Genomic DNA, 11,694 nt, shown 5'->3' on the forward strand with positions numbered 1-11,694 from the left:
TTTACAAAGAAAATTGGTCTTGAAACTCGGTGTGAACCCCCTCCCATCCCTCTAAAATGGGTGACCCCCTCTTTAAAGTTGGTGTCCCCCTAACCGTAATTCCTGGATCTGCACATGCTTTACTTATAAAATAGTATATTCAAACAAATACACGTATATGCTCACATGTTATTTTGTGCGACAATTTCCGTCTCAACCTAACATTTCTTGACTGTTTGGCTAGACACATGGCGACTTGGCACGATTATATTGTGCTGTCTGAGAGTTTGGAGTTATACAGAGTCATGCAGAGTGTCATGATGCCAAAATGTATGAAATCATGAGAGTATCTTACATTTGTTTCAATTCGTTTGTTAAATGTTTTCACAACTTGTGTATATTGGCTCATGTTATCAACATATCTTTTAAAAGGTTAAATTTTCATCAGGTACATTGCTTGACTGTCTACAAGTAAAACGCGTCTTTTAAGGAATTCTATGTTCAAAGTACCAATTCCAAGTAAAAAACAAACTTTCAGAAAGAGTCTGAAAGACGTTGAAATACTAGTCAACAGCATGACGGATGAATCTGTCCTTAATATTTTATGGTCATGCCTTTTGTGTTTGCTTTATCGCGTATATTTAACTTGATTTCAAAGTATTTCGACAAATGCATTTGTAATAGTTGGTGTTTCATGTTTTTGTTTGAAAAATATTAACTCCATCATCTTTCAAGAACACCATCAACAGTAAAATACGTTGATATGATTATCATTTTTATTTCCTCTCATGTAAGATTTACATTTGTACAATCGTACATTGTATACTGACATCATTTTATATAAAATCTAAATGTTTGGAGCAACACCAACGAGTTTTTATATTGTTCACAGTGTTTCGCTTTTTTTATCGTAATCGCTAATATCCATGCGATAATTATATTAATTGAAATGTTTTTATTCAATTTTCATTTTTAAAACCTCTTGTAAAAGCCCTGCCCTGTTGGACAATTGAAAAGTATATCAAAATGCACGAAAAAAATGATCATAATTACGGATTGATTGAAAGGGCGGATTAAAGGAAGTAAGGTTCATTCTAAAGTTTGAAATCTCGAGGAATTTTAATCGAACTTCAACTGCATACGTTAACTTCCCAAGAGACGTTGAAGGGGAAGGCGAAGGTTGAAACCTCAATCTCTAATGACAAATACAGTCATACCTGGTAACAAACACTTGGATAATGTTCGCATCTTTCGGAGACAGGTGTAGTTGGAAACTCGTTCGGTGGTTTTTTGGTAACACATCTTGTACAAGTCAGTCCTGTATAATAAAATATCTTTCTGTACCAACTACAATATTTTACCTCTATGGATATTATAAACTAAAAGTTGGTAAATATAATTTGTATTCTTGTGCTCTGTCCTTGCACTATGAACTTCGTCTTCTAAAAATCTGTTTACATTTCAGGTGTCATTAAAATGCCTTTAGCACGTTTGTACTAATGTTCCAACCAAGAAAACTTAACTACATAAAGAAACTCTGTTCAAGATAGAGTTTTGCACTTATTTGTATTGATATCTGCTTATATTCTAAAGATCTTTAAGAGTTCTATTTCGGACGGGAAAAATAGAAACAAGTAAGATAATTTAAAAATTATTTGCGGTAGAGCTATGGTTTGGGAGGTATGCACTTTCTTTCACTGGTTTCCAATTACAATTCATATCACTGACATTTCTTCAGTACTATTTTAGTAATGCTACTAACAAAAATATAACGGTTGGGGAGATTAAAGCGCCATGTATGTTCTCCTCATTTCAGAGAGCATAAAATACAGAAAGTTCAATCTTGGGATTAATAATACTCATTATCTCTCATTAAGTAATTATACTCATGTCAGTTTCCCCGTCATCACTGACACTATAAGATTCGTCGCTGGATTCTACTGGTGGTGGTGGTATCGGTCTTACCCCCGTTACTCCCATCAGCACACTTTCTGCTGAACGTTCAGTATCCTTGAAATAATTTTCACTTTGTTACATTGCATTGCGCCATCCTGCTTATTTCAAAAGGGAGAGTGCAGTGTGGATCGAGTATGGTTGAGTTCGATCCCGGGGCGAGGCGTATGCTCGCCATGACGATTTTCTAACAGACATTGTGCCTGAAATCATTCGGGACCTATCTCTGATTCATGTGGAAAAATGACAGTCACTTGCTGAGAACATGTCAATGAAAGTATAGAATTTAAGAACACTAGTAAGATTAACTAGTTAACTACCAGCCGTTACATGACTGAAATAATATGTTGCGTAGCAAAGCATGTTGATTAATGAAAAAAAAAAATCTCATATGATTTAATAATAAAACATTTTATTGATTTCTAAGGTAAGAAATTATTTGCATAAACGGTTGGACTACCCACTGTATACGGACCATAATGAAATATACAACAAGTTACCTTGGAATTTAAAACAGTTTAATTTATAAAACATCTTCACAACGATTTACTTCTTGTTGATTTAAAGTTATCTTTAATTTTCTCATTTAACATTTTTCTAATTTCTTTTTTGACTTATTTAGGTACTTATATTGGAAACTAATTACCTTTCCAAGTCCCTCTTCACGAAAACAAATTGACATGAGCAATTCTTTGACTTCTTCAAAACTGTCCAGTTTCATATAATAGCCAAATGACTTTGAGGCAATAAATTGGTAAAAGTCGTCAGCAGCTATCTCCAAATTACATTGGACTGCATATATTTTTATTCCCTACAAAAGTTACTAGTTTTTAGTCATACTGCAATTGAAAGATAAGTAATATTGATTGCTGACATTGAATTTTCATGCTGTTACTGTCTCTGTCAGTTGTGTAGGTTAACTTTCACTATTTGCCTTGTTCTCGGTGCTTCCGAGGGATCTACTTTCCAGATTTTATTAGCTAAGGCCATGCAAAATTGATAAGTAGTTCGTCGTAAAATTTTCTGGCACGCGGAATTTCATTTTTTTTTTGTAAGTTTTAATAGGTACATTTCTAATGAAACGTGCTGGGTATGTCTTTATTTCTATAGTTATTTCAACTTATTTAATGACACGTTTCAAAATAATACCACTGTGCATGAAAAGATAATACTTCTTCAACTGCTTAATGAAGGGTGGCTTAAAGAAAAGACTCCCATGCTGTTTCAATATGCGTACAATCTTTTGTTATCAATATGAAAATATTAAGACTATTTTGATTTGCCACAAATATTTTACCATTTTTTAATCAAAACCTAGTTTTTGAGCTCATGTGACCCAGTTTTGAACTTGACCTAGATGTCATCAAGATAAAAAATCTGACCAATTTTCATGAAGATCCATTGCCTCTTGAGAGGTCACAAGGTTTTTCTATTTTTAGACCTACTGACCTAGTTTTTGACCGCACGTGACCCAGTTTCGAACTTGATCTAGATATCATCAAGATGAACATTCAGACTAACGTTCATACAGATCCCATGAAAAATATAGCCTCTGTAGAGGTCACAATGTTTTTCTATTTGACCTAATGACCTAGTTTTTGATGGCACGTGACCCAGTTTCGAACTTGAACTAGATATCATCAAGGTGAACATTCTCACCAATTTTCATGAAGATCCATGAAAAGTATGGCCTCGAGAGAGGTCACAAGGTTTCTCTATTTTTAGACCTACTGACCTAGTTTTTGACCGCACCTGACCCAGTTTCGAACTTGACCTATATATCATCAAGGTGAATATTCTGACCAATTTGCATGAAGATCTATTGAAAAATATGGCCACTAGGGAGGTCAAAAGGATTTTCTTTTTTATATCTACTGACCTAGTTTTGAACTGCACATAACCCAGTTTCAAACTTGACCTAGATATCATCAAGATTAACATTCTGACCAACTTTCATAAAAATCCCATGAAAAATGAGACCTCTAGAGTGGTCACAAGCAAAAGTTTACGCACGTACGGACGGACGGAGCACGGACGACGGACGCCGCGCGATCACAAAAGCTCACCTTGTCACTTTGTGACAGGTGAGCTAAGAACATGAAGCGAGTTTAGACATCCAAAGGATCTTTGTACAGATTTTGTGAAAATAGCATAAGAAGAATACCGTAACTGACACAAAAGTACCGGTAACGTTACTTTTCTCGGTTCGCGTATGATCAATAACTATTATAAAATAAATACTCACTCTATCCCTCAATCGAACCACTTCTTCCTTCCAGTCTAGATGTCGATAGTTTTGTTCTTCATCTTTATCATGAGGAATAGCATCTCCAATCAAAACCAAAGCTTTCTGTGAATCGTCCTTCCAATTCAGTTCCTGAATCTGTCGCATAACGAGCTCATAACATTCGGGCCAATCACCTCCACTTGTCTTTGAAACATCTTTAACAAACTGGCTGAGTTTAGATGAATCAAGCGTAAAGTCAATATGCTTCGTTACATAACGGTTTGGTGTGTCACAATAATCTCCGTGAGCAAATATCGCAATACGCATACTAGGAATCTTTCTATTAAGTTCCTGAACCATTTCTGCCAGTCGTTTTCGAACTTCTTCAAGACAACTATACACCGACCCCGTAGTGTCAAAAGAAAACACTATATCGAAGTTGTCTGCCATAATTGTAGTGCATCTGACTGAAGTTAGATATAAATTGCTTGAAAATCAATTTTTCTGCAGAAAACAAAAATAATTGTTCACTTTTCATAGCATCACCGTGTTAAACCGGTAACGCTGATTTGCGTCAGTGACGATAAATATGAGGTTTATGTAAGTAAGTCGATCATTTTAATTGTGGAATTCCTACCTACTTTGTTTTGTTTGTTTGTTTGTTTTGGGTTTAACGCCTTATTTCAACAGTATTTCAGTCAAGTAACGGGGGGCAATTAACCTAACCAATGTTCCTGGATTTTGTACCAGTACAAACCTGTTCTCCACTAGTAACTGTCAACTTCCCTACATAAATTATCAGAGGTGGAAGAGGAATGACTTCAGACACAATGTCTTTTATCAAATCGTCACGGAGAACATACGCCCCGCCCCGAGATCGAACTCGCGACCCCGCGATCCCTAGACCAACGCTCTCCCTACTCAGCTGAGCGGGCTCTACGTACTTTGTACAAGATAAATTATGTATCAACCTTTAACAAGAAGCTTTGAACATACAAAAGGGAACGGAAAACATATTAAAAGGCCTCTGGTTAAGTGGAAGTGCTGTTTCCTAAATCATTTGTGAAATCAGGCTTTGGTCACAGAGTGTGGCAAGTGTGATTTTTCTGTGCTTCGTTAAAGAATATGAGAAATTTACGCAAATAGAAACGTTTAAAACGCATCTATACCTTACTCCTTTTTTGCAAAAGTATATGAGCTTTTTTTCTTTTTGTCTGTCGTAATATGAATCTTTAAACCTTTAAATATAATTTATAATAATGTATAATGTTTTTAAATATACAGGAGAAAGAATTAACCTCCAGTCCGATATAATCGCCCCTATTGGATATACGCACGTATTAAGTGTTCTATATTCTGACTAAAGGTTAGGGTTAGATTTAACATTGGTTTAATTGTGTACATTCAATACTTGCGTACACTCAAAGCTGGAGAATTAATGCTGAGTCGAAATTAGGAAAGGCAACAACTAGATTTATATAATATTTAGATGCCGATAGTATTTAGATGCCAATGTTTATTGCCTCCGGCTATTTCCCCATTAATGACTAGCGTGTTATTTCATTTTCAGATATATTTTCGATTGAACATTATACGATTTTCAGATTTTATACAGCTCTTCTTTTTTGTGTGGACTGTATTATAGATGTCATCAACGAATGTATTATTCCCCCGGACAAGTCGTCAAAGCTAAAAATATATCAAAATAATATATACTGTATAATAAAACAGCCAATCCGCCTTTTAGACATTATTTAAATTTAAAAATTACTGATAGTGCTTTTTGAAACAAAGCATACATTTATAGAAACATATAGTGTAAATAATATTTCAAAAGCATGGAAGATATGATTTTATTGGTTTAAGGTATTGGACCCGTAAAAGAATACCTCCTTTTTGATTTCAATTCCTACTATAAACCTATTTTGACTGCAATTTTCAGGGGGCGTAGGTTCAAGCCCCACTGGGATCAAAATTTTTTCTCCATATTTTCCTTTTTTCTGGTAAGGTTTTACTTCTTTCAAGACTTATTATAGATGTATTTATCAAAATGGGAAAATTTTCATTTTATAAGCAATTTCTTGCTGTTCAAAGTGAATTTACCTCTGAATCGGGAGGAGTAGAGTTAGACATCTTTAAAAATACTGAGTTACATGCGGTAAAAGTTCTTTATTTTGCCTTCATTCTTTAGATTACAAATTGTGGAAAAATGCAGGTAGGCTTTACTACTGCCCCAAGGTTATTTTTGAATAAAGTGAGCAAAATTCAAAACAGACCCACAGGATTCGACCTTAATCTTTCAATGTTGGAGTTATAATTCTGTTTCATTATATCTGTTTACTTGAGGCAACCAAGAAAAAAATGATATTTACAGTTTTATTTTGTGTTTTATAATTGTTTGACAATAGTTTGATGTTTCTTTTATCAAAAATAATGCTGTAATGAATTCTCTGCAAACGTTTTAGATAGTGGCTATCAAATTGAAATTTGTCTCTACTTGAGCTTGAGGAAATACCATAAACTACTCAAAATTTACAAAAAAAAAACGGCGTGGTAAAAGTTGTTTAAAATGCAACACAGTGCGAAACATGGTCAACTTTAAGAATACCAAGCAAGTGCCATTTTTTTAAACATTAATATTAGGGGTCCAATACCTTAAACAGTATTTATTGATATAGTTACAACTGTTACAGTTTTACAAATATACAAACATAGAGGATTGATAAGGAAGCTCTAAGCTTTTCTAGAAACTCTCTCCCTATACATAATGTAATTTCAATGGTAACAAAATAAATAACCCATAATACATGTTCTGCTTGCAGTTTCTTCGTTTATCTATATGGTATTTGACTTAATGTGTTAACTGTAATTTTAAAATAGGTTAACAAACGAAATTTTTGGATAAGAAAAATGAAATGTTTATATGTACTTAAATCTAAACTGTAAAAACTTTATTTTGTATTCTAACACGACCAGCAAATAACCTACATACATGTAGAGCAAAATCTATCTCGGGTTATTCTGCAATATACCACTCGCGTGCAATGACGTCAACCGATCCTGGTGCGTAACGCGGTCGTAAAAAGTAGTTACTATTTTTTTCTAACACTGTTGATACTAGTATGTCGTGTTAGAATCGAAATAATAAGTTTCCAAGTGTGATTTGTCATAGAATAACCCGAGTTTTTCGTTCTTATGCGAAACAATATATCACTCAGGCCTACGGCCTTCGTGATATATTCTTACGCATAAGAACTCAAAACTCGGGTTATTCTACGATAAACCACGTTTGGGAACTTATTATTTCTTAAATAATATCTAAGAAGATAGGAATAGTAAAGAAAGAAGCAAAATAGACGACATGAGGTTGATAGGACAGGAATGCCACTTTAGACACATGGATTTAGGACTTTCGTTTAAGGTATGTAGAAGGGCTAAAGTGACAAAGAACCTGGAATACAAAGCTATTATCACAGCTGTTAGTGTTCAGGAAATAGATAAATAAAAGAACTACATGTCAAATCTCTTTATCCTCTGTATATATTTATGTACATGTAGAAATATGGAGTTATTTAGTGTGCTTGTAATTGAGGAATCGCCATGTAACAATGCGTTTAGTGTAACAGTGGTTATTGGCCTAATATAGTTTAGTTCTGTGCGCTCTCTTTGATAACTGGGACCGCTGAAAAAGAAATGACGTGTATTTTCCATCACACCACATACACACAGTTGGCTGTTTACATTTTTTTTTACTTTGAAAATAAATGTTCATTAAGAGAGCTAAAATGTGTCCTAAGTCTGCCATGAAGAATCTGGAATATACGTTCACCTACATAATAATGACTTGGGATTTTTAATACATCAGAATAAAGCCGTCTTTTGAAGATGCTTAATGCTTGAGAATTCCTGTGTTCTAACGGTAGTTGATTCCAGTCACTTGATGGCAGAAAGGAGTTAGCAAAGAGCTGAGTGTTACAAAGCAGGTTTCTGGAATCACCGGCATTTCTAACATTGTATACGGATGTTTGTGCAACAGTTTCAGATACCAACGAAGAAACTTACTGTGGAAATGATTTTTCATTTTATAGAAAAGGATGAGTTTGTGTTTTTGTCCACAGTCTTTAAGGGATGGGAAGACAGTCTCTTTATAAAGATTGGCAAAAGAAACAAGTTTGTTGGCTCCTGTGATAATTCTGCATGCTTCAAGTTGGATTTTCTCAAGATCAAGTTCATCGTGCTGGGTTATGTTATCACATATGACATCAGAATACTCTAAAAGAGGCCGTATAAATGGCAAATAAATTCTGTTTTTAGGGTTGAAGTCGACAAGCCACTCATTTGCACACTCGTCTATTTTCATAAGCTATGAATGTAGGGTTTCGGCTGCAGTGACCGGGTTGTCAACAACAATGTAAAAGCTAGTGTCATTAGCAAAGAGTCTGATATTGAGAACAATGTCATTAATAAAGACGATGAAAAGAAGAGGGGGCGGCTCCGAGTGGTTAAGGTCGCTGACTTCAAATCACTTGCCCCTCATCGATGTGGATTGGAGCCTCACTCGGGGCGTTGAATTCTTCATGTAAGGAAGCCATCCAGCTGGCTTACGGAAGGTCGGTGGTTCTACCCAGGTGACCGCTTGTGATGAAATAATGCACGGTGGGGCACCTGGGGTCTTCCACCACCATTAAAAGCTGAAAAGTCGCCGTATGACCTATCATGTGTCGGTGCGACGTTAAATCCAAAACAAAGAGGACCAAGAATAGAACTTTGTGGTACACCTGCTGAGATATAAACCGTTTGAGAAGAACCTCCAGGAAGAACCACTTTCTGCTTTCTCTCAGATAAATAGTCACGAAACCATTTTAACAGACATCCAGATACACCGGCAGATTCCAGCTTGAACATAAGACGTTTGTGCCGTATGCAGTCAAAAGCTTTGGATATATCACAACAAACTGCACGGACTTCTTTACTTTCATCTAATGCTTGACAAAAAGTATTATATACAGAAACAAGTTGGTTGGTAGTTGAGTCATTGGGAACAAATCCAGATTGAAGTGCTGAGATAGTGTTATTTGCTGAAAAGAAGTTAAAAATATGCTTATGAATTATTTTTTCTAGTACTTTGCTGATTGTGCTCAGAAGCGATATAGGTACGCAGTTGGAAATTAGCTGTGGGTCATTTTTCTTAAAAACAGCACATACATGTGCCAATTTCCATTGGGATGGCATTTAACCAGTGTTAATGGATATGTTAAAAAGCTGACAAAGTGGTCTTACAAACCCCTGTGAGAGTTCCTGCAGGATTCTGTTGTTCACGTTATCAGTTCCTGCAGCTTTACATACTGAGAGTGATTTGGGTGTTTCTGTTATTTCTTCCCCTGTGATGTTAACTGAGTCAAGTTTTTGGATGGTTTGTATTTGTCTGCATGTGTGGCAGTGTTATTGTCATTTAGTAATGTTTGAGACTGAAAGAAATTGTTTGCTTTATCTATATCTTCTGAAACTAGAGTACCATTGTCATTTAGTAGTGGAACTGATGTTGTTGTTTTTTTTGGATGGTGATATGAACTGTTTTAGTATCTTCCAATAGTCTTATGTTTTAAGATTTTAAGTTTGTAGTTATTTTGATAATTTTTGCTGAAAGTTGTGTTTTTGCATTTCGTAATAATTGTGTAGTTTTGTTTCTTATTTGTTTGTAAGTGTTCCTGTAATGTTCATTTTGGGATCATTTGGCCTTGTTATATGCTCTCTTTCTCTTTCTTATAAGTTTTCTTATATCATTATGCATCAATGCAGGGTCTGCTTGTCTTATTGTTACTACTTTGTTTGGAATGTGCCTTTTAGACATGGATAGAATTTTATCAGTAATATTTTCTACATATGTATCAATATCATCATCAGCTTGTGAGTCCCAATTAATAGATGCTGCTTCTCTTCTCAGGTTGTCATAGTCCCCCTGGTCGAATTTCCATATATTGCGCTTATACTTTTTTTAACTAGGTTTGGAGCAATTAAGACAACAATAGACGAGGCAACGGAACGAAACAACGCCAAATGTGAAAATATCGTTCTGGCGCGTTCCGGTAGAGCATGCGCAGTGTTGTCATTTTTCGGCAGAGTAACTCGGAGTTACTCCCTTTTTTAAACGAAAGAACGACGTTTTCCTCTTTTGGCGTTGTCTCGTTCTGTCGTTCTGGCGCCCCCGCCATAACGAAAGAACGACGTTTTCCTCTTTTGGCGTTGTTTCGTTCCCTCGTTCTGGTGCCCCCGCCAAAACGATATAACGAAGAATGCAACGCGACAGATCGAAAGAACGACACTTGTAAACGGCGCCCTAAACAACGTCGTCTTGGCGTTCTGTCATTCTGGCGCCCCCGCCACAACGACGGAACGGAACAATGCCAAATGTGAAAATATAGTTCTGGCGTACTAGCGCGTTCCGGTAGAGCATGCGCAGTGTTGTCATGTTTCGGCAAAGTAACTCGGAGTTACTCCCTTTTAGTGGAGACCGCCATTTGGGTTGTTCCAAATCCCCATATCGTAACCGTACCGTACATTCATATTCGGCAATTTTTGATTTTCACGGAGTGTGGCGGAAACATACGACAAAAAAATCTATTTTTAGACATATTTAAGGGGCTGTTGTTGTGGTCTTAGCCGATTTCATCATGTTTATGATATGTATATAATTTAATGTCATTTTGAAAATTGTATCTTAAGGTTCATTATGTTTGCTGCAAATTGATGACCCAGTTTTTCGTCATATTTAAACATGTAGTTCATAAAGGGAGAGGATATAACCACATGTTTTCTCATATTATTATTTTCCATCAAAGCTAGAATGAATGCATTTATAAATAAAACAATATTTACTTATGTTTAGAGTAAAAATATGGCTTAGATGTTTTAAGTATTTGACCGTATAAATATTTAACACTAGATAAAAACTTCCACCGTTTTTATCAGTATGTTTATTTTTTCCAAATTTGAATAACGTGAGTATTATAGTTGGATATATTTGCTAAGTCGCTGTTATTTTCAACTTAAGCTTGAAACAAAACCGGGTGATATGAATGAAATGAAGTGTGAAATATGAAAGATAGGTGCCGTTTCCAAACTTGTATGGATTCCGTGAAAAAGTGTATCTATCTATTTATGAAACAGTAGAAATGGGCTTAAGCAAAATACGAAAATTATGACAACACTGCGCATGCTCTACCGGAACGCGCCATGACGCCAGAACGATATTTTCACATTTGGCGTTGTTTCGTTCCGTCGTTGTGGCGGGCGCCAGAACGACAGAACGCCAAGACGACGTTTATAAGTGTCGTTCTGTCGCGTTGCATTCTTCGTTGTATCTTTTTGGCGGGAGCGCCAGAACGAGGGAACTAAACAACGCCAAAAGAGAAAAACTTCGTTCTTTCGTTACGGCGGAGGCGCCAGAACGACAGAACGAGCACAGAATGACACTGGCAGAAATCAGCCACCATAGTAAACACTACATGCAGAGGATACCAGAGAAAGGTCAATAA

Source organism: Mercenaria mercenaria, chromosome 6 (genome assembly GCF_021730395.1).
Source record: "Mercenaria mercenaria strain notata chromosome 6, MADL_Memer_1, whole genome shotgun sequence".
Taxonomy (NCBI): Eukaryota; Metazoa; Mollusca; class Bivalvia; order Venerida; family Veneridae; genus Mercenaria; species Mercenaria mercenaria.